The sequence below is a fragment of the Hippopotamus amphibius genome, chromosome 14 (genome assembly GCF_030028045.1).
Source record: "Hippopotamus amphibius kiboko isolate mHipAmp2 chromosome 14, mHipAmp2.hap2, whole genome shotgun sequence".
Lineage (NCBI taxonomy): Eukaryota > Metazoa > Chordata > Mammalia > Artiodactyla > Hippopotamidae > Hippopotamus > Hippopotamus amphibius.
In genome coordinates this window covers 21276192-21299678 of record NC_080199.1, presented here as the reverse complement: position 1 = coordinate 21299678, position 23487 = coordinate 21276192, and positions in this window count along the sequence as shown.

Below are 23487 nucleotides of genomic sequence, written 5' to 3'. Positions count from 1 at the left end.
TGCACTGCACGGGCTTCTCATTGTGGTGGCTTCTCTTGTTGTGGAGCATGGGCTCTAGGTACGTGGGCTTCAGTAGTTGTGGCATGTGGGCTCAATAGTTGTAGCTCACCGCCTCTAGAACGCAGGCTCAGTGGTTATGGTGCATGGGTTTAGTTATTCCATGGCATATGGGATCTTCCTGGCCCAGGGATCAAACCTGTGTCCCCTGCATTGGCAAGCAGATTCTTAACCACTGCGTCACCAGGGAAGCCTGTAAAATACATACGTATTAAAAGCCAGATCCAAACCTGAACTTGCTGCATCCTTTCCCATATTCTCTACCAACTCCTCCAGAACACCATTCTGGTTCAGATGACCACACTTTGTGAACCCACATGTTTCATACATGCTACTATCACATCATTTACTATATTGCAATAGTTGGTTTCTCCTAATAGACTTCAAATTCATTGGGGTGGGTGTGGTGTCTTATTTAATATTTCTGTCCAAGGAACAGCTATAAATGAAGCATATAGGGTGTTAATTAATATTTATTGAGTAAATGTTTGAACAAATGAATGACCAATGAATGAAAGGGCTCTTATACGTGATATATCAACAATGATTTAAGTAGTAGATCAGCTACCAACTCAAATATTTTGTCCTCTAATTGTGTTGAAAGCAGAAAATTTGAAACCACCTGTCTGCAAAAGGATTTGTTGCTCAGACATTGGATTTATTTTCTGAGTGTATAAGAAGTACATCAGGAAAGCTTTACTGAGACTAACAAGTGACTATTAATTATAACCATAACTCTTTCAGTTGGGGGGCCACCTCTTTTTACTTATAAGTTGAGTCCTGCAAGTCTTCCTAGTAAGTCACCAAACCTATGGGTGGTCTTAGAGACCTCCTCAACACACCGGGAATACTCAGAAAGGGTTGGACAAAGTGAGAATATAGTTCATTTCAATATATATTTTCCAACACAATATTTTGATAACTTTTTTATAATATCAATTTTTCTAAAATATACTTTAAGTAGGTTTCCATCCAAACCTTGAACTGACATACTCTGATTACTCTGTTTGTGAAAAATGTTCACAATATAGCTTGAATGGCAAAATCTAACTTCCCTTCTATAAGAAATAAATTACCTTGTAATATTGATTACTAAAGGTTGTCTCATCAAAATTCAACTAATAAAGATCAAAATGTATTTACTTTACCCACATTTATAATTTTAGAAAATGAGTAGAAAAATTAGAGTTTCTCCTAATTTGTAATGAGATACAATATAAATGAATATACGAGGGTAAGTAAAAAAATTAACAGCACTCTGGCTGTAGAATTGATTTTAATTAACTTTTAGAAAAGATAAATACATCATTTTTTGACATAATCTCCTTGCTTTTTAATACAGTTTGTCCATCTGTCAACAAGCTTTTGTATTCCCTCATTAAAAAATGTTTTAGGCTGAGCTGCAAGCCATGAATGCACTGCTGTCTTCACTTCTTCATCAGAGGTGAACCTTCGTCCTCATAGGGCTGCTTTCAGGGGACCAAACAGGTGAAAGTCTGATGGAGCAAGATCAGGACTATAGGGAGGATGCTTTAACACCTCAAGATGAAGTTTTTACAGAGTGTGGGCAGAAGTGTGTGGATGTGCACTGACATGCAAGATCATAGTGCCCTTGGATAGCAGTCCTCTGCATTTAGGCTTCAGCTCTTCAATAAGCATCTCTATCCATTCATACACACTTGTTCGCGACAAAACGCTGTCTCCATACTGTGCACAAAGTCTTTGATAAATAACGGCACCAGGTACATCCTCAGACCACAAAAAACGAATCAGTGCTCACTGGTCTTCTTTCATGCAAATGACAAATGGGGCATCCATATTTGCTCACACTGCAGTTACAAATGAACCAATGTAACATGTTCACACCTGCACAGCAGTGAGTGGGGAGACAGTAGCCTTGAACAGAAAGTGCTGATAAGACAGTGTGGACAACAGAAGTTTAAATATAACTGGAGTGCGGATAATTTTTGACTCACCCTCCTACTATAATAGCTAAAACTAAACTTATCTTTATTCTTTGAAAAATGTTTATGTGAAAGTATTAAAGTCCTAGATTCAGCTTAGTAGAATAATTAAATAATAATCAAGTGTCAAAATCAGAAACAACTCAAACTATATATATGTGTGTTATATATATATATAAAATGACTGAACTTTTTTAATGTACTCAATGAAATGGAAAGGCATATACTGTTAAGGTGAATCCATCTCTAAGCTACTATATGATTTTAGATTTTGTCTATAGATGGCAGAAAATATGAAATATTAGATGGTGAAATAAGACAAGAGTTAGCCATGATTGGAATAAATATTTCATAATGTGATATTATTAATCTCAAAGAAATCATAACAAAACCCTAGCCTTAGACTTTTAGTCAATGAATCATGAAAACATTTGTAGCTCATGAAAGTATTTCAGTTAGAATTTAAAAGTTAATGTCAATAATCTAAGTTTGCTTTGCTTATTTGAAGGTAGTTTTTTAAAAACTTTCCAAGGGTGAATATTGAAAAAGGTGGAAAATAATGGTTTGTTTTTACAAGCATGGGGAAAGCATTTTTACTGTTCACTATTTCACACTGGTATTTGTTTAGATGTACTTTTGTGAGACTCTCCTGCTACAGTAGTGCATTTTTCATAAGAGGATAGATGATGAAAAGAAAAAGAAAAACTTTGAAAAAATGTGGCCATTAATCCCACAGTGCAACACTACCAAACACCTGAATTCAGAAGATTCCATGATGATCCTATACGGAGCAAAATACCCTACTTTCTAACACCACACTATATGCTTAAGAGAACATGTACAGGAGGGAAAGATGGAAATCTCTGAGGACTGTGTGCTTTGTCAGTTCTTAAAACTTTCACAGAAGTATCCAAAGGGTTCTAAAGCTCTGTAGCAAGATTTGGGATGAGGAGGGTTGCTTTACTTTGATAAAATGGAGGAAGTATTATTGTGAAAGCAGTCACAGGCTAATTTTAGGAAAGAGTTCATAATAAAGTAGAAGAGCTGAAAAATGTCCCTTAAAACACCTGAGCTTTCTTACCCCTTGGAAAGTTTTCTTACTCTCCCAGATTATATGTGTCCCAGTTTGAAGACCACTGGTGACAAGAAACACTTTCCTAAATGCCCCAAGAATTCTTTCTATTGATAACTTAACTCCCACATCCAGTTGCAAGTAGGACTATATTGCTGACCCGACCTGCTATGGATCATATAGGATAAACATGGAAATTGAGACTTGTGCTTAACTCATTTCCTGGGCTTTCTTTCTAATGGTTTTCAGTGGTTCTTTGTAGACTCCACACCACTTCACTCCTAATGTGCTGACTTTTTTATAATTGTGTTTTGTCAGCCTAGGTAGCAGCTCTATTAAACTACTGATGACAGTAATGTAACTTGTCCTGCCCAAGAGATACAGTATTATCAGATATAAAATCTCCAAAGTCAAAAATATATACCCTCAACATTAATGCAGTGATTTATGTTGGTAGATCTTACTTTGGATGTCGTTATAACGCAAGCAAGTATATGCATTTCCAAATTGGAATAAGCTTTTGTGTTTCTTATGTTGAAACTTGGGTTCTTTTATAAGAATTCATGGGATTAAAACATAAAGTTAAGAACAACTGGTTTAGGAACTAGAAGATCAACTGGAGTGATATCCATCCCCTTTCATATAATCTCTGGTCAGCAATTATAGAATTTTGAACCATGACTCCCTATAATTTAGTCAATAGTTGTCCCAAACTAGAAATAATGTGTATGATTCTCAATATATTTTTCTGAAAGTATAACCTTAAGGTTATCCAATCATCCAGAATTAGCATAGTCACTCTCTAAAGTGGTTAAAGTAGTAAAATAAATTAAAGGAAACTAACTGAGGTGACACAGAGGTATATCTAGAAATAAAATTCGAGACAATTTTTGATTTAGTATTTATCACCGCATCAAGCCATATCTTTTGTAGTTAATAATTATGCATTCCTTCTCTTACATTGTTTGTGCTCTTTGTAACATCCGTCCTTCAAAGTGATTATTTGGCATATATTTTCAAATATTGGCCTTTGCTTTGTTCTTCATATGTGATATTTTCTATACACCCACTAGTGAGAGAGGAGAGAGAGATGGAAAGAAAGGCATGAGGAAAAATTTTTAAAAAGTTTATTTTGAAAATCTGGATACAGGTGCATATCATCTTAGATAGATGATTACATATGAAAATAACCCATTCTATGTGTTAAGTGAAAGAAAAATAGAATCTTTTTTTGCTTATAACATCCTAGTATTGTCATAATATTTCTGCTATAGAAGGTTCAGTACAGTAACAAAGGTATCCACACAAAACAAGGTTAGTACCAACTGACAAACAAAATTGAGAATAAATGAATCTCTGATAGTTTATTTTAAAAATCTAGAAAAACAACTTTCTATTTAATTTATACTTATAATTTGTTAGTGACTCAATTCAGCCTATTCAAAAGAAATATGTTTCTAATGCATATCTATAATTCAAATATAAAACAAAAGAAACCAATATAAACTATGCACTCTATTGTCACCTTAATTTCTTTTGCTTTGTTAAGCACATCCTTATCTAGCTCTTTAGAAACCAATTCCTTATCCAGAATGGCAATTTCAGGAAGTATGTAAAAAGTTTCTGCGTATTTCTTGCTTAAAATTTCACCTGGACTATTTTACAGTTTCTAAAAGATAATTCAGACCAATCTCATACACAATAATGTGTAATTTTTTTCAAGAGAACCGATATGTATGTGCCTTGCCAATTTCTCAGAAACCACAGCTATCCCAATCTCTATAAAATGAATAGTAAAAAGTTCTGAAACCATCTATATTCTATCTATAAAATCAAATGAAAATATTAAGGAAACCTTGGGCTATGTGAAAAAGTTGGGAAATATGTAAAAAGAAAAGTTGGTCAGTTTACTTGAACTTCTTTTCCTTCAAATATCCAATAGAGTCAACACATAGTGGTTATGCAGGCATTAAATAAGCTGAGAAAACCTCCAAATATTTGAAATTCACATTGTTCCCTCAGTTCTAAATTCCTCTGAGAATTGCACTTAACTCGGAAATGCTTGGGAATGCAGCTCCTAATTCCCCCAAAGAGGAGTTTCTTTCCATTTTGATTTCCTCAGCCACGAACTAATCAGTCTTAATTGCTCCCAGCTGTGATTTCTTCTCCCAGGGCTTGCTTCCTGCTGGTACCCAAGTAGTACAGAATCATGCAGTTTTGTTAAACTCCAGTAAATACATGAGAGCTTTGTAGAACCTAATGTACTATATAGGAGTTCAAGCACTATAACTAGCAAGTAAACTTTCATTCAACTTTGAAAGCTGACCACATAATGATCACTTTTTTCCCCAAGAGGTTTGGACAATTGAAAGCTATATATTCTACTATTACAGATTCAACAGAATATTATTCATATTTCTATTTGTAATGTGTGTGTATGTTTGTATGTATGTGTTTACATATATATACATACTTGTATATTAAATGTTACGTTATATGCAATATATTTTTCTTGCATATTTGGAAATTTTACTGAAATTATTATTTTAGGAAAAAGAAATAAAAAATAGTTCAAAATTACATGATGCTGTCTTGAAACAAAGCACTTTGTGATAACACCAAGAAATTGAATTAAAATTTAAAATTTGCCACATTGTCTTCATAAAATTAAATAATTGGCTCTCTCCTACATTTTTTACTATTTAACCTCAAAAACTGAAAAAAAAGAGATTATAAAAATCTTTTTAAGTTTTTTTAATCCTAGTTATCAGAAGAGCATTTTAGAGTGATATCACCTGCAAAGAATATCAGCACTTTATGTTTTCTAGCTTACTCACTTTACGAACTGAACCATTTCGTTATTTTTAATGAATCAATCTCTAGTAATTATTTTTGCATAAGGAGAAAAAAAGCAGCAACAACAAAAACGATTAGAAGAAATTAACTACATCTGAATGTGATTTAAGAAGTGACTGTGGGCTTTTTTATTAAAACCAGTGAATCTGAAGTTTCAATTAATGAACCACAATTCATGGCTGTTAGCTTAACTAATAAACTTTGTTACTAGGTGGAAAACTGAGGATAATGAAGACAAAGTATCAAAGCTTGAGACCAGGGTTACCCTTGGCAGAAATTTTGTTAAGTTCAAAGGGCCTAAATAAGAAAGTTCGCAAAACAGCATTAAGGAAACTAAAAAAATAATTGTTCTTTTGCACCTATGATCTTAATGAACTCACTCTGTATTACAACAAAGTAAAGTTTATTTGTGCACAACATGGTAGGTACAACACACAGTGCTGTATAAGGCACACACAGTGCTGTATAAGGCACTATAAAATTTTGCCATAAATACTGAGAAAAAACAAAAAATAAATAAAATATTTACACATTTCAGGGTTATATGGAGAGTTTGTTAGTGTTATTTTTATTTCCAAAAGTAATTTTATAAATAATAAGCCTATGGCTAAACAAATGTGTGCCATATTTATACTAATCTCCATGCTCTGAAAACCCACTGTTTAGACAGAAATCAACTCTAGAAAATCTAAACTAAAAGAAGGATTGAGTTATCCATGCTATACTAATGCTCCCACAATGGACTACAAAAGGTAGCTAAAATTCAAAAATCATATATTTAAAACATCATATTACTGCAGAAGCAACAAAAACTAGCAACTAATAAATTGGACATGGGAGGACCATGGAGAAGTGACTCTTGAGAAGTTAAGAAAATAAACTGATATGTCAACTAAATGTAATTTGGCCTCCTGGATAGAATCCTAGAATAGAAACAGATCATTAGGAAAAAACTAAGAAAATCTGAAAATAATATGGACTTTTATTAATAATATATCAGTATTGGTTCATTAATTGTGACAAAGGTATTACAATAATGTAAGATGTATAATGGGGCAAGTTGGGTGTGAGTTATATAGAAACTCCCTGTAGCATCTTCACAATTTTTCTGTAATTCTAAAACAACTATAAATTAAAAGTTTATTAAAATATATAGAATTTAAATGAATGACAATAATAACACAAAATTTTGGAAAAGTATAAGAGAGTATTCTAAAATTTTAGCATTATCAGGCAAGTGGTAAAAATAATAATTTAAGGTAGACCCTAATAAAGATGTAGATGGCACCCTCTAGAACAATACTGTCTAATAGAATTTTCTGCAATGAGAGAAATGTCCTATATCTTTACCAACAGTATCTTAACCATTAGCCATACGAGGTTATTATCCACTTCAAATGTGGCTAGTGTGACTGAGGAACTAAAATTTTAATTTTATGTACATTTAAATAGCAACCTGTGGCTAGCGGCTACCACGTTGTTCTTAGAAGTGAAAATTTAAATAATAAAAAAATTATATTTGACCATTCAAATTAAAAGCAAAGAAGAGAAAACATATCAGGTGGTCCAGAAAGATTACGAATAGTAAAATGGTAGCTGTAAACTCAACTGCATCCATATTACATTAAATGAATTTGTACTCCAAATAAAAGACAAACTACATGCTGCTTACATCCAAGTATATACTTTTATAAAAAGAAAAACGCAGTTTAAAAACAAGGACACAGAAAGTTTGAGGAAAAAAAGGATAGGAAAACCTATACATGCTAACTAACAATAATTCATGGTAGGTAGATGATAGATATAGATAGTATAGTTCTATCAATAGCAGTTAAATCAGATTTTAAGGCAAGAAGGATTCCCACAGATGAAGAGGGATATTTCATAATGCTAAAGAGCTCAATCAGGAGAAATGTATCACAATGCTAAATCTATGTGTATCTAAAAATATACCTTCAAAAAATATAAGCAAAATTTGACAGATATAAAGTGCACATCCCTAATCACATATGAAGAGTTTACCACAAATCTCTACATAGCTGGCAGAAAAAAATCACACAAAAAAAGTGAAGATATAAAATATCTGGAATTAACAAACTTTACCTAATTAGCATATGTAAAATGTGCTAGAGTGATAGAATTAACATTTGTTTCAAATATTTATGGGCTATTTGCTGAAATTGACCATAATCTGGGCCATAATGGAAGACAAGACAACAAACTTTAAAATATTGAAATAATTCAGAGTATGTTCTGTCATAAGAAATAATTATCAAAGACGTAACAGTGAGAAAAAGACAGACAAACTAACAGGAAAATAGCGAAAAATCAATAGGAAAAAAGCCATCAAAAGAATTGAACAAGCATTTCATTAAAAAATATATCGAACTGTTATTACATATGAACAAGTGTTCAACATCTGTAGTCATCATCGAAATGCAATTTAAAACCACAAAGGGCTATTATAGTTACACAGGAATGACTAAAATGAAAAAAATAAAAGATGGTATTAAGTGTTAGCAATGACTTGGAACAAGTGGAACTTTCACGTACTGTCAGTGGAAATGTAAATTGGTACAACCAGTGTTGAAAACTGTTCAGAACAATAAGCTACATATATGCATCTTCTTATGACCCTGTAACTTCATTCCTAGTTATACAAAGAACAGAAATTTATACAAATGCTTATCAAAACACGTATGCTAGAATGTTCACATTAGTACTATTCCTAGTAAACTCAAGCTGGAGAAAAATCCATCATCAGTAGAATGGAGAAATAAATTGTGCTATATTCATGCTGTGGATTACTGCAGTGCAGGCAAGAGATAAATCAATGCAGAGAGTTGTAAGAGCAGCATCTTAAATTTCAGTCCGAGATTAGCCTGATGTAAAACAAAGACTGAATAGACAACTTCTTCAAAGACACCTTCCCAATCAATACCTCCATGTTCAAACGTCAGTTCAGTCAGTGTGAGTGACAGCAGAAAAGGAAAATTTGCTAAGGATGCCCCCTTTGCCTGGTGTTTAAAGCCTCTCCTTTTCTCACTTAGGTTTTGTTTTGTTTGTTTTTTAGTTTTCTCCTACTTGGGTAGCTACAGTGATCAGCATGAGGGCTCTTCCAAAGGCCATCAATTTGAGTTGCGACCAGTGATAAGAAAAAGAACTAAGAAATATTGAAAATCACTCACATTTGAGCTGAGATCTTCCTTTCCTAGATCTCTATGATTATACTGTTTTCATTCATTTAAAATTGTGAATTGGCTCCAATGAATTGCATCCATTTATACATATCTTTACCTTCAGCTTCAATTTGGGGACAAGACCGTTTGTTCACAGTTGGTTAAGGTTTGGGGTAACAGAAAGTCCCCAAATTTCAGTGGCTTAAAAAAAAAGTTTTATTTCTCACTTGAGCAAATTGGTGGTAAGTTTGGCTGATGCTTCAGGGGAATGCGTTTTCTATGTAATGACCCAGGGTCACACCTCCAGATCAATATTTGCTTCCATGACCACATGGCAGGGGTAAAAGCACTGAAGAGTCTCAAAATTAAGGGATTCATCCTGGGAAGAAACATGGGTCACTTCTGCTCACATTCCATTAGGAATGTAAGTCAATAGCCACATGTCACCTTAAGAGGGCAGAGAAGCATCATCCTTCCCTGCAGTCTTGTCCTAATAGAAGGCAAAAATGAACTATTGGTTAAATAAAATATGTTGAGTAACTAATGCTTTACACCAGTCACCCAACCTAGACCAAATTTTAATGTTTAATATAAAGGAGAAAGAAGCAATCAACATGAAGAAAGCAAATACTAGACAAGGGAAAACAGTTTCTCTGTTTTAGGGAATCAATTTTGCATAGCTTCACAGAACACTGACTTGAGATCAATTCTGAGGCCAACCGTGGCTCAATAGGAAAGAGTGATTTAACAGGCAAATGACATCAGCCAAGAGCACAAGAATGCAAAGTATTGCTATGTCATGGATTGACTTATTGCCCCAATTCCAACCCTCTTTCTGCATCCATACTTTTGCATAGCCTCAGGAAGGACAGAGTAGACTTTTCTATCCTTTGACTTGGGGGTGGCTCTATAACTTGTTTCAGTCAATGGCATGTGGGTAGAAGTGTGCAATTTCTGAGCCAAGACCTTAATATCTTCCTGTGTTTCTGCTTGCTCTCTGCCATTTTCATGAGAAGAACATACATCAAGTGGTGCTATGGTCACTTCAGAAGGATGAGAGATACATGATAGGAAACGATCCTGGTCCCCACAGCCTGAATCAGAGCTGCCTCAGGCATCCCATAAAACTGCACAGAGAAGCAAAGTCACAAAGCTAAGCCAAGCCTACATCAGCTGAACTTCTGCCAACCTTCAGAGAGGCAAGAACAGTTACAAATGATTGTTGTTTTAAGCCATGGAACTTCTGGGTAATTTGTTTTGCGGCAAGAACTAATCGATATATGGTACATGTGTCAGACACTGTACCATATTTATGAGCCATTCATAAATTACAGTGGATGAAAAAAGAAAAAAAGAACGAATTCAGAATCTAGAAAACAAAAAGGATGGGAGATTGCCACACAAAGAAAAAGAAAAACATTCTTGAGGATTGGGAAAGAAAAATAAAAATGAATATATTTAATGTGACTATTTTCTTAATAATCAAGATACAAGAACTAAGAGTATGTTCTGATTTCTGAGTATATTTACATGAAAAAATTTCAGTTACAAAGTTTGACATTTTTATATATGATTTTATTTAAAAATCAGGAAAAAATGAAGTTGGAACAGACCCAATAGTATGCATGAATGCTGTTAATAATCAGCCTATAAAATTATAAACTTAAACATGATGTTTATTACAAAATCCTCTTGTATTAGAATTAAAGGTAGTGACTTTTGGGAAAACAAGAGACAGCATTAGTTCAAAGAGCAAAACCATGGGATTCAGTGACTTAAAAAATACATAAAAATGTAAATAAATTTTCCAAGGTAAACTTCAGAATGACAGTTTTTGAAATGAGATCATGAAATATTTAAGGAACCTAATTTGAAATACCTCCTGAAATGGAGACTGTTGTCAAGAGCGGAGCCAGATCCTAGCTAACATATGCAAAGCAAATATTGATTCCACAGGATTGTGAGTTCAACCCCAACTTTTTACATTTTCGTAAAGAGTAAAGGATGAAAGCAAAGAAGAGTCGTAAGAGGGTTAGGAGCATGTAGGATCGATAGTTGATGACCTGGTCAGAGTGACCCCAAGCAGTTTTCCCCCCCACCATTGATGTTACTAAGAGATTCAAACCCAAGGATTCTCAGCTTCACTTGCATCAGAATCACTTAGGATGCCTAGGCCCTCCTCAGATTCCACTGGTCTGATACTGGTATTTGTTAAAAGATCCCTAGGCCATTTAAATTGTAACCAAGGTTAATAATCATTACTACTTTGACCTATCCCAAGTATACATAAGTCAATTAATGATTAATTACAGTTGCCAACTCTCCAATCCCAGGCTGTTCCCCATCTCATTGCATTCAACCTGATTGGGTCATATGCTCTGATTATCTAAACCTGGAGGAACCGTCACGTTATTAAATATTTACAGAGTAACACAGTGATACTTTTGTAAACTGTCTCACAGTCAAGGTGGATTACATAACAGATAAAGGCAGCAGGTTACTCATTAACCCCCAAAAGAATCTGCTATATCCATAGAAATGACTATGTATGCAAAAAATACTAGTTCCCAGTTATACGAAGCAGAGTGCATGTTTAGTTTCAACATTATGCCGTGGAAGGCACTGAAAAACAGAAAAGAACTCTGATGTCTTAGGTTCGACTTGTGAAAAATCGAAGACATTTTCAATATAGATAACATAATATTGAGCTATATTTATAGGTGATTTATAAAAGAGACACAGAAGAAATACTAGCTAAATATCAACTAAAGTCCAGGTGTAGGAGCTAGGTAAGTGGAATACAATAGGACACAAGATTGACCGTTTTACCAAAAAGAAAGAAGGAAGGAAGGAAGAAGATGGGAGAGAGGGAGGGAGGAAGGAAAAAAGGAGAAAGGGAGAGTGGGAGGGAAGGAAAGAGGGAGGAAGAGAGAAAGAAAGGAAAAGTCAATTTGGGGGGAAATCAAGCAAAAAAAAAACAATGGACCAATTACAGACTTACAACTTGCCAACCTTGCTACTTGATTGAAGTGATTACAATAGAAAACTCCTTTTGGAGTTATTTTCTGTAAATAAAATGATGTGCTTGCCACCACAGAACATCTCTAATGCTCTTAGTTACGTGTAGCCTACAAAACATGCGGTAGAAAAAATAGGGAGTAAGATCCTGAGAAGCTTTAGCAAGAAAAAGTGTTTAACAGTGAGGACTGAGCTCACTGTCCAGGTTTCTCTTCCAAAAGGCAATGTGATTATAATTCTCTCAGATTTGGAAGTTTCTCATCTGACTAACGGGGGAAATTTATCAGCCTCCTCCCACCACTGCTGGGCAGATGATAGAACAAAAGGGCAGCAGACAACATGAGCAGAGTCAGCCAAGTTTCCTGCCCAGGCAAACAGAGAGGATCGCAGGAGAGGGGGGAGGAGAGGAAAGAAAATGGTAACAGAAGCTTTTTTTATGCCAGAAATGTAAGAGTGCCTTTGTTACAAAACACAGGCGTTGATTTCCTGTTTCCATAACTTATGATTGGTGAGTTATTTTTACATTTATCTTAATGAGGTTACACCCTGCTCTGAGATTTCATAAGCCATTTTCCTGCCTATGAAACAAACAAAATATTCTTCTCTCTGATTCAGTTCTTCACTGACCTTGGGATAGCTGAACAAGAGAATGGTCCGGGCTACACATTAACCTCTGTGTCTAAGAGTACATGGGGAGAAGGAGCAACCGGGCTAAGTTAACACTGAGGAATTCTTTACCTGTGAGACTCAAAAGTCAGTGTTATTTCCTGACTTTTAGTTGTACCTTGAAAAGTTACAAAAGACCAGAAAGTGTTTCCTAAATCATGAAGGAAAAGTTCTCCAAAAAAAGTATAAATATATATTTGGCCTTAAACGATGCATCTCAAATCAATTCTGACAAAAATCTTGTGTGGGTGAATAAAAATGAATGGAACATGAGTCATTGTGGGCATCAAATATTCAAATTAATAAAGAGCATAGCCAAGGAGACACAATTATTTTATTCTTCAGGTATTACCTGCATGCTGCTGTGGACAGAGGAATTTGGAATGTGTCCTTTATTGCTGCCATGCCGCTTCGGGCGCTGGCTTGGGAATTAAGGATTCATGCCTCTACATAATGATATATGATTAGCACTGTGAAAGTAATTGAACTCTTTGTTCTAGACAATCCCTTGCAGTGTCAGCAAGAAGCTGGAACAAACTGTGTCATTTAACAGAGTTATGCTGTAAGTGAGAAAAACCTCTGATCCCTGCACAATTAACTTCCTAATAATTTTTAAGTTCTCAAGATTAAATGAGAGAATTAATATAATAGACCATGTAAATGTGCATCAGAGAAATAAAGCCATGCAAAGGCACTAAGAGGGATGGGAAATTTAAGGAAATTAACAATTGTTCTCAAATATAATAAGAGACAGGTGTCAGGCTGTTAAAAGGATGATTGTTGTAACTGGAGCAGCTGAGGATGGTAAATGCACAGCTGTTGCAAAGATTAGTTATGTAATAACAAAGAATACTACTTGTTTTGCGGTGCACACCACTAAACTAAATTATATTACAAGCTTATAAAGTAGCCTGGAAAGTGACGTCATAATGATATTGACACTGTTTACATAGTAAAACACTGTAACGCAAATCAATGATATTGACACCTATTTTACATAATAAAAGGCTGTAACTCAAATCAATGATATTAACACATTTTACATAATAAAACGCTGTAACTCAAAAATCATTTGCCGTAACTTGGTGCCTTCAAAATAACACACTAGCTTTATTATTTATGAAATTTCTCAACTTTCTTCATTAGATGTATGAAATATCTCAATAATCATTTTAAGACAATAACACTTGCATTAGGTTGCATTAATTTTGAAATGATCAAATTTTGAAAGTAATGTGTTCTCTTTGAAGTTTACTAGTTGCAAATACTCTTTTATCTTGATAGTTTAGTTTTATCAAAATGTTATTGTATTCAGTGCAGAGTGACGAGCTGTATTTCAAGTGAATCTATAAAATTTGATGAGCGTTCCTCTTGGATAAGAACTGGACTATATTTGGTCCTGTCTCAGAACCATACTGACCTTTAGGAAACAAAGGAAAGAAGGAAAGATTGCTTTGTAATCATTGTCAAATGAAAATTTTGTTTGTTTCAATACCATCTAGTTAATCTAATTAATATCCTCTCGTACAACAAAAAAAAGCAGAAAGAAAAAAGGTATCAAAACAGAGACATGACTATATTTATGGCTGCCTGTGGTATTTCTTTTTTTAAAAGAGTCAATGAATGAAAATGATTCCAGTCACTCATTCACAGCTTTCTGAAGAGCATGCACTTCTTGATGGCAGGGGCCTGGGTTTATTCAGTGAGGTTTTTTTTTTTAATAACGTTTTGTTTTGATAAATTATAAAATTTATTTTTCACACCTCTCTAAGTCATTACCCTCTCCTGTGAGTTCCATTCACATTAGCAAGTGGCTGCTAGTTCTGACAAATATGTGAATTGAAAATCGAAATATCAGTATATTTGAGCCGATAAATTACTATGAGAATTGATCTCAAACACCATTCTTATGCAACTTTGGAAACTTTTCTATGTGTTTATCTATGTTTGATGGCTGGCTAAATAAGCAATTGACAATGTTAAACTGACCAGACACAAGATACTAGTAGTTAATTTCTTGTTAGTGATCAGAAAAGTTTTGTTTCTACCTGGATAGATTTAAAGAAAGCACTCATCTTTTCCTATTAAAGTTAGTTTGATACTGCAGGATTCAAATGCTTCAAATTTAATTCTATGGGCTTTTTCTGCCTTGTTTTTGTTTGTGTGTTTTGCGTTTTGCTGAGTGAGGTTGCTATGCAGTTAAATGTCCACTAGTTTTTAATAACCACGGGTCCTTGAATTTGGATCCAAGGTTTGATCAACATGAGCACTTTCTGGCTGGTTCCCTTGCAGATTAAATATTTGAATAATCAGAGACCAATGTGAAGTAATAATGAAGTTTTATATTACTGAACATTCAAGAAAAAGCATTATATCAACTGAGTAAAGGAAATAGTTTTGGTTTAACTTTTTCTAAGCATTTCTCAAAGCTTGGTTGAAATTCTTCCATACTTTCAAGCAGCTACTACACTTGTAGATTCTAAAACCTTAGCGAAATTTTGCTTATAAGAGAGAGGGTGTAATAATTTAATGAAAAATGCCATTGTTGCTGTTGATAGGCACGACTGTCAAGGGCACATGTTCAGGGCGACATCAGCAATTTGAGGCAGTGAATCTGGTCACAGCACATTTAAAAACATAGTGTAGTCAGTTGGCTTTTCCATTATCTGTGCCATTGAAATTGTAAATCAATCTTCTCTAAATCTTTTGTTTGTCATTAAAGTAACTGCCTGTTGAACAAATGAGCTGAAATTCTTAGGTAAGTCTATAGAAATATAAAAATGTATGTGTGTAACAAAAAAAGACTGTTACATACAGTTCTAGAATTATGACAAGTCCCAGAGCATAAAAAAAGCATGAAGCTGAGTCCTAGAAGCCAGAAAATTTAGGATTTAGATTACATAGTATGTCAGCAACAAAGAACATGGTGAGGCATTTTGAAATCCCTGTAGTTCTGACCTTATTTGAATGTAGTAGTTGTTTGTTTACCTACCTTTCCTTCCTTGATCTCTGCCTCATGTCTATATCCATGTGCCAATGCCATAAGAGTAGGCTTTTGTTTTTCTCATAGTTCTATGTCCTGCAATATCCAACAGCTTGCCTTTCATTTAAAGGGTTCACAAATACATTTAAATGAATTGATCAGATGAACACCCATGGATTCAAAACTGGAGAATCAAAGTCCAAGATAATGCACAGAACCAACAAGGAAGAAGGTACTTAGCAGTAGGGAAAATAAATGAGAAACAGCAGAGGCTCTAAAAAATAAAAAGAAGAAAGCAGACAGGTTTCAGGATGGTTGCAGCAACTGGAGAATCAAGACAAAGTGAGAATTCATTTCATTCAGGACCCAAATATTAGTCAAGCGCCAGGCTGCATGGCAAACACTGGGTGACAGCAATGAATAAGACAAACCTCTTCTCTGACCTCCTATAGTTTGTTGCCCAGTGGAAAGCATAGTGAAGGAAATAAACGTTGTTCTTGGGTAGATGGTAATGTGTGGACAAGAGGTAGGGTCAGCCAGGACTTCTGAGAATAAATGACATCTATTCTGAGACCAAAACAACAACAACAAAAAATAACATACAACCTTTCAAAAAGCAGGAAGAAATACATTCCAAACAGAGTGAACGTGGGCCAGTTTCCTGGGGGAGAGAAAATGGAATGTCCAAGAAATCGGAAATAAAAGCTAGTGAAGCCACAGGAGTAAGTGAGAGGCAGTAGGGGGTCTGGCAGAAAATGAAGTTGGAGCAAGAGGCGCTGGACAGAAGCAGAGGCTTGAAAACCAAGGTAAAACTTTTATTCCAAGTGCAATGAGAGTTTCACGCCTATTCCAAGTATAGCAGAGGTCATGATCTAATTTAACTTTAAAAAAAAAAAAAACAGAAACAAAACCTTTTCTGGTTGCCGTGTGAAGATTAGATTTTAAACAAAAGCACAGTGGAAGTGGAAAGGCCAGTTAAAGGCCATAGAAGCATCTCTGTTATGTAATGATGGCAGCCTCAACTAGGGCAATCACAATGATGATAGAGAAAGTAGGGGTCTTTGATTGAATACATTTGCTGAAGGATTAGATGGTGGAGATGGAAGTGAGCAAAGTAAGGAACCAGGATGGACTCTTAGAGGAAATAGGTGAACGTTAATGCATGTACTCCTCAACAAAAGCAAGGGAAGACCAAGGTTGGGTGGAAGTAGGAATCAGTAACTAATGCTTAGTTATGTTCATATGGAAACACTGATTAGCAAGCATGTCTGTATTTGTGAGTTTGGAGATCAAAGGACGTGTCTTGGCTGAGATATTAATTTGGAAATCATCAGCACAATATAGTATTTAAAGGAATGAAAATGTATGAGATCATCCAGAGAGAGAAGAGGCAAAGGTACAGAAGAGATCCAAGTACCACCAGCAATCAGAAATGTCTCGAGAATTCCTTCAAGTTATTCTGTTTCTACCATTGGCCTTAGACCTTTCCAACTAGACCTTTCCAACTAGAGTCAGCTACATGGAACAGGGCATAGTCTTCATAGGATCTTCCAGTGGAAACAAGAGACTCATCACTAACTGACTGGGGGACATATGTCACTGGAAAATAATACCAGGTATTAATAATTGGAAGTTTCTGTTTTAGTGCCACCAACACAACTTTTGATTAAGAAACACCATGTGATCTAACTCTAAGTCCAAAGCCTAGTCTGCAACCTGGGCATGAGGAAGACTTTCTTCTATGTAAACATTCAAGTTATAAGCCAATCCTATAAAAGCCTTAAGATTCCTGGCTGCAATCAATTAAAATTACTAATGAAACGTTGATCTTTTGTGCCCTAAGTCACATCCTCTGTCTTTTCCTATCCCCACTACGCATGGCTTTCCTTCCTTGATCAACATCCCATCTCAGGAATGGAACCAAAGTTAATTCTGACATAGGTACATATGCCTGATGACTTTTCAAATACGACCTTTCCCTGAGAAATTTTCTTTTCAACAAAGATTTGGAAAATTATCGTGGCACTGAAAACATTAAAGGTAGAAATAAAGACTTCAGTGATGGAATTTCAGGTGATTGTATTCAGGAGAGATTAGAGAAGATGGAGGAGGGAGAAGGGGTTTTATGCTACTCTTGGTGATATTAACATATGCAATGAAATGCCCATTTAGGAAGCAGAGAATATAGATTTAGCTAAAACGCCTATCTTAGATATCACATACCCTTCATTGATTACAAAGCAGCGATACCCTGACCCAAATGAATTCCATATAAAAATTAAAATAAGGCATCAAGCTTTTCCCCAACAAATTTTTTTTTCATGAGGAACTGAAAAGTATGTTTATCCTAGGGTAAAAATAATAACAATGCTTAAGGTTTGTTTCGTGTTTCTGTATTTATTTTTCTCATACCAAAAAAGAATGCGATTACTTTTAAAAAAACAAAATGCCTCCAGCACCCTGCCTCTTAGGAGAAACAAAAGCAACACATACTAGAAAGTACTAGATGGAAAAGTAGAGCAGAGGCCCTATTATTTGAAACACGGTTCAAGGCAACACAGACAATAAAGCCATTGGCTGGGGTAAAATTTAACTTACCCTTTCAAGGTTGAAAGAGATCTTCCATCAAAATGCTTCTCTGTCAGTAGGGGAAGAGCTCTGTATTGAACTGATTTAATAGTAAAACCTACTGAAATCGCTCTCACTGGGGAAACATAAGCTAAAACAAAAACAACAACAATAAAAACCTGCCACAATTGTGGTAAGTAGACTTGTTGAGCTGTATTTCTCTACTTCAAAAGATACCACTGATGAGAGGATTTTTTTTTTTTCTTTAAGTAAAACAAGTCCTATGGACAAAAATTTTCTTTAGGTGTAATATTATTCCTTCTCCTATTATGTTAAGTTTACTCAGTCATTGTAAACTCTTTTCACCAGACTTTAGACACTTCTTACATGGTATTTAAATAAAAGACTATTTTTTGGACACAAAAAGATATTTATGGTTTACTCTAATGCATTTACTGTTGATGTCACTGACCTACCTTCAAGGCTGAATCCATGAGGAAATGTTGCCCTGCAGTAAGCGAGTCACAGTAAATATAATGTTAGCTTGTGCTTCTTGGGAAATGGAAAACATTTTCTCTGGAAGTTGAGGCTATGATGTTCATCCTAGTGAAGTGTCTTTCAGGGACTGTATTTTGTTTTTCAAGCTCTTGACCACTTCAGCCACAATCACGGCAGATGCGCGGAGCTATCAAGTTGGACACGTGCAGATCAGTGGGTGGTTGAAATGATCTGACAAGGTGAGATTGGTGTGTCTTCTTTGTTTGGAAATGAAGAACAACAAATATTATTACTGTGTTTCTACTGATTCTATCTGGAGCAAATCTGATTGGTGCACAAATCTCTCACAAAGAAATGTTAATAGAAGCCATAATTCTGACACCTCCTCGAATTGTGGGAAGTGAGTCAGAGGCCACACAACAAACCCAGCACCATTATTAATTTCACACTTGAGTAGAACCACACAGTTAAGCATTCACTGCATGATTTCCAACCACAGCAGATAACTGGATTCAGTGACAACCAAAAAGGAAAGTTGAATTTTTTAAAAAAAGATGAAAACTGCAGAGTACAAGGCTTTCTATCTCAAAAAGTCGCTTTTACTAAACTATGTACTTATTGGATTTGATTGTAATTTATATGTATGTATTATGAACTATTAGTGAGGCCAAAGCTTATCCTATCTGAATGAACTAAAATATAAAAGTAATTTTCCAGATAGTTCTATAAATGACTATTCCTCTTGCCTGGAATCTGAATTAGGGTAAAAGTATTCTCCTCTGTTTCTTTTTCTATCCCTACTTGTCAGTTATTTTTACAGTTTGCTCAATTCTTCACTTTGATAATGCAGATCTCTTCCAATAACAAACTTCTCAAATAATTTTGTGATCCTTAGAAAAGCTATAGAAAACACTGAATACGCAGTCTGGGAGATCAACATTAAAACAACGACCTGCAATTATGAATACATATAAATACATTCATTGATTGAACTGTTAAATAAATGGATGATACCAGGTTGGAGTGGTACTACCTTAGAAAAATATATAGTGAAAGGAAGCAAAGGAGAGGTTACCCAGGAAAAAAATTTGCTTGCCAAATGATGGAAAACTGATGTTTTTCAAAGTAACATCAAAGTAATTTTAATGTTGAGTTTCACCTTGCTTTTAGCTTTTATCAACATGAAACCTAACAATTTACACACACACACACACACACACACACACACACACACACTCCTGCATTTACCTTTTGTTCCTGCCTTTGTCTTAAACCCTGCATCTGTTTCAAACTTATCAATGAAATCTTTTGGTGACATGAATTTAGACTTGAGTAATGGACTCATGTTCACTTAGCATTTCACTTTCTTTGTACGAAGAAACATATATTCTAGTCTAGATCAGCATCCTCTTTCCTGAGCTAATACCTACAGCTGTGCCCCATCCATCAGATGAGTGGATGTTAACACAGATGTTAACAACCAAAAAACAGCTATAGAGTGAAAACACTGGTTAAAAAAATGTTGTATGTCCTTCAAAGCTAATTGTTACTGACTCCAGTATTTTTAAAGCTGATTCCAAGCAAAATTGTTTCCCAAGTTATAATTGGAACCATGATAATTCAAATCCAAAGACTGATTTGCTGCAAGCAAAGGTCGAAAGCATTTGACTGAAAATTCTCAATTTTCTACTTCAATTTATGCATTTAAATGTGGTCTCAGGGTGTACAAGTTGTCCCCATGAGAAAATCACTATTTAGTTGGAAAATAACTTCAAGACACTGAGCAATAAATCGGGCAACCTATGTAGCGGGCAAGGACAGCCACAAAGGAAAGTGTAAGGGCTTGAAATCTAGATAATGAAAAAAAAAAATTCAGTGGACTGCTAGTTTCTGACATGACTTTTTTGAACAGATTAACTAGTGGACCCAATACCTCCTTACTTCACCATGTATTGTGAAAAGTTGACTAGCCCACACCATGTCTCATCTCAGAAGAACATTTTTAAGATTTATGAGTGTATTTTGAGATTTTATGATTTCCATTTGATTTATGATGTATATAGTGAATTTCCTAGTAATATGTAGGGTTCAGGCACTCAAAAGCAAAAAACATATTATTTTCCAATCATTTTTCCATCAAAATACAGAAAGATATGAAGGTGGGATTGAAATAATGCTACATTTTTACTGTTCCCTGACTTGTCTCTCCTCCTTTGCACACCCCACACCCGCCTCTGCCCATGGTGCTGTGTCATAGCCTGCCCTGAAGGAATATTGTGCTTTTACTACAGCCGCTGCTGCAACATCTTTGATCTCTGTGCGCACTGTGTTTATGTTCCGTGTATTTTCATGAGAAATCAATGATGCTGTTTTTTTTTCTCTAAAGGGATCCAGGAGGCCATGGGTTTAAGGGAGGTTATAGTCCAACTTGACAGTATTCATAATTAGAGAAGTTTAAAATTTTACAAGGACTCTTTATATTCTCATGTCATAGGCATAATTTCTTCATAGAGAAGACATCAAAAAAAAGAGGATTAAACAGACAGCACTGATGAACTTTCTTCAGCATACATCCATTCCATTCTTTTGGTGGTAAAGTCATAGAGCCACCATTCTGATATTTTTTAAACTAACGGGAAGCCTCAAATGCTTTTCATTTTTTTTCTTTTTTTTTTAAGAACTTTTATTGAGATACAGTTAACAGACAATAAACAACATATATTTAGAGTGTACAGTTTGGTATCCCAATCTCCCAATTCATTCCCCCTCAACCCTCCCCGCATTCCCCACTTGGTGTCCATATGTTTGTTCTCTACATCTGTGTCTCTGTTTCTGCCTTGCATTTCCTCTTTCATAGTTGTTAGCATTTGCCTTATGTATTGAGGTGTTCTTATGTTGGGTGCATATATATTTATAATTGTTATCTCCTCTTCTTGGATTGATCCCTTGATCTTTACGTAATGTCCTTTCTTGTTTCCTGTAACATTTTTTATTTTAAAGTCTATTTTATCTGATATGCATATTGCTACTCCAGCTTTCTTTTGATTTCCATTTGCATAGAATATCTTTTTCCATCCCCTCACTTTCTGTCTGTATGTGTCCCTAGGTCTGAAGTGGGTCTCTTGCAGACAGCATATATATGGGTCTTGTTTTCGTATCCATTCAGCCAGTCTGTGTCTTTTGGTTGTTGCATTTAGTCCATTTACATTCAAGGTAATTATCAATATGTATGTTCCTATTACCATTTTCTTAATTGTTTTGTTTTTGTCTCTGTAGGTCCTTTTCTTCTCTTATGTTTCCCGCTTGGAGAATTTCCTTTAGCATTTGTTGTAGGGCTGGTTTGGTGGTGCTGAATTCTCTTAGCTGTTGCTTGTCTGTAAAGCTTTTGATTTCTCCATCAAATCTGAATGAGATCCTTGCTGGGCAGAGGATTCATGGTTGTAGGTTCTTCCCTTTCATCACTTTAAGTATATCGTGCCACTCCCTCTGGCTTGCAGAGTTTCTGCTGAGAAATCAGCTGTCAAGCTTATGGGAGTTCCCTTGTATGTTACTTGTCGTTTTTCCCCTGTTGCTTTTAATAACTTTTCTCTGTCTTTAATTTTTGTCAATTTGACTACTATGTGTCTTGGTGTGTTTCTCCTTGGATTTATCCTGCCTGGGACTCTCTGCACTTCCTGGACTTGGGTAGCTATTTCCTGTCCCATGTTAGGGAATTTTTCAAATATAATCTCTTCCAATATTTTCTCAGGTCCTTTCTCTCTCTCTTCTCCTTCTGGGACCCCTATAATGCGAATGTTGATGCATTTAACATTGTCCCAGATGTCTCTTAGGCTGTCTTCAGTCCTTTTCATTCTTTTTTCTTTATTCTTTTCCACATCAGTAATTATCACCATTCTGTCTTCCAGCTCACTTATTCACCCTTCTGCCTCAGTTAATCTGCTATTGGTTCCTTCTAGTGTATTTTTCATTTTTCATTTCATTAACATTGTCCCAGAGGTCTCTTAGGCTGTCTTCAGTTCTTTTCATTTTTTCCTTATTCTTTTCTGCATCAGTGATTATCACCATTCTGTCTTCCAGGTCACTTATTCGCCCTTCTGCCTCAGTTAATCTGCTGTTGATTCCTTCTAGTGTATTTTTCATTTCAGTTATTGTGTTGCATATCTCTGTTTGTTTGCTCTTTAATTCTTCTAGGTCTTTGGTAAACTTTTTGATCTTTGCATCCAGTCTTTTTTTCAAAGTCCTGGATCATCTTCACCATCATTATTCTGAATTCTTTTTCTGGAAGGGTGCCTATCTCCTCTTCATTGAGTTGTTTTTCTGGGATTTTTTTCCTGTCCCTTCATCTGGTACAAAGTCCTCTGCTTTTTCATTTTCTCTGTCTTTCTGTGGCTGTGGTTTTCAGTTCCACAAGACAAAATACTGCTGATACTGCTTGATGTTGCTGTCTGCCCTCTTGTGGAGGAAGCTATCTAGGAGGCTCGTGTGTGCTTCCTGATGGGAGGGACTGATGGTGGGTTGGGCTGGGTGGGCAGAGCTTAATAAAACCTTAATCTACTTGTCTGCCAATGGGTGGGGCTGTGTTCCCACCTTGTTGGTTGTTTGGCCTGAGGCTACCTAGCACTGGAG